Raw genomic sequence first — 242 nt, forward strand, 5'->3', positions numbered from 1 at the left:
TGCGTCGACAAACTTGTCGGTGCAATCCTTACATACTACATGGAATAAAACACAGTACCATCATCAATTTTGCATTGCATCGCCAATGGATATGGGTTGAACCATAACGACATCACAGTATTCAGTATAGGATGCAGTTTCATAAATGTATGCGAATTGTTGAATAGTGGAAGGCAAATGCCAGAGTGAATTAGTTAGCAGCTACACAATCTACCCTTCCTACATGTCTGTAATTACCTTAC

This window comes from Plasmopara halstedii, assembly GCF_900000015.1.
Source record: "Plasmopara halstedii genome assembly, contig: Scaffold_484, whole genome shotgun sequence".
In the NCBI taxonomy this organism is placed as follows: domain Eukaryota; phylum Oomycota; class Peronosporomycetes; order Peronosporales; family Peronosporaceae; genus Plasmopara; species Plasmopara halstedii.